Source organism: Henckelia pumila, chromosome 2 (assembly GCF_033568475.1).
Source record: "Henckelia pumila isolate YLH828 chromosome 2, ASM3356847v2, whole genome shotgun sequence".
Classification (NCBI taxonomy): Eukaryota; Viridiplantae; Streptophyta; class Magnoliopsida; order Lamiales; family Gesneriaceae; genus Henckelia; species Henckelia pumila.
The window spans coordinates 142383445-142384086 of NC_133121.1; the positions used below are offsets into that span (position 1 = coordinate 142383445).

General features: G+C 39.9%; 1 non-coding gene across 1 annotated transcript; it reads right to left on the reverse strand.

Moving 5' to 3' along the window:
- Positions 1-316: 316 nt before the first annotated feature.
- On the reverse strand, positions 317-422 carry LOC140885695 (small nucleolar RNA R71). Its single transcript, XR_012151114.1, has one exon. It is a non-coding gene; the product is annotated as a small nucleolar RNA R71 (small nucleolar RNA).
- Positions 423-642: the final 220 nt, after the last annotated feature.

The window sequence follows — 642 nt, forward strand, 5'->3', positions numbered from 1 at the left end:
GATCGGGTGTTTTTCACCGATCGAGCGAGACACTGAATTTTTTTAAAAAAAAAAAAATTTTACTTGGCTCTTGATTTATTCAGTTGATGTTTAATGAATGTTAATTGTTCATTAATTGCACTAAGATGAGATTAGCAACCCGAAGTCCCCACACTTGGTGTTACTGAGGACACCATCAAACTACGATTGTTCCCGTTCTCTCTTAGGGACAATGCTCGTAGTTGGTTGCAATCACTACCTCTTGGGAGTATCACTACATGGGATGATATGGCTTCCAAATTTCTGGCTAAGTATTTCCCACCTGCTAAGTCGGCTCAGTTGAAAATAGAGATCACTACATTCAAACAGCAAGATTTTGAGCAATTGTATGAAGCCTGGGAGCGGTACAAGGAGTTGCTTAGGAAGTGTCCAAACCATAATTTTCCAGATTGGGAACAGATCGAATTATTCTACAATGGTTTGAATGGGCCAACTCGTATTTCTGTGGATGCTGCAGCTAGAGGTTCAATATTTTCTAAATTTCCTGAACAGGCTTATGAGATGCTTGAGCAAATGACTGTTAATAGTTATCAGTGGCCGAGTGAAAGATCTGCAATAAGAAAGCCTGCTGGAATTCATGAGGTTGATGCATTCACTGCTTTG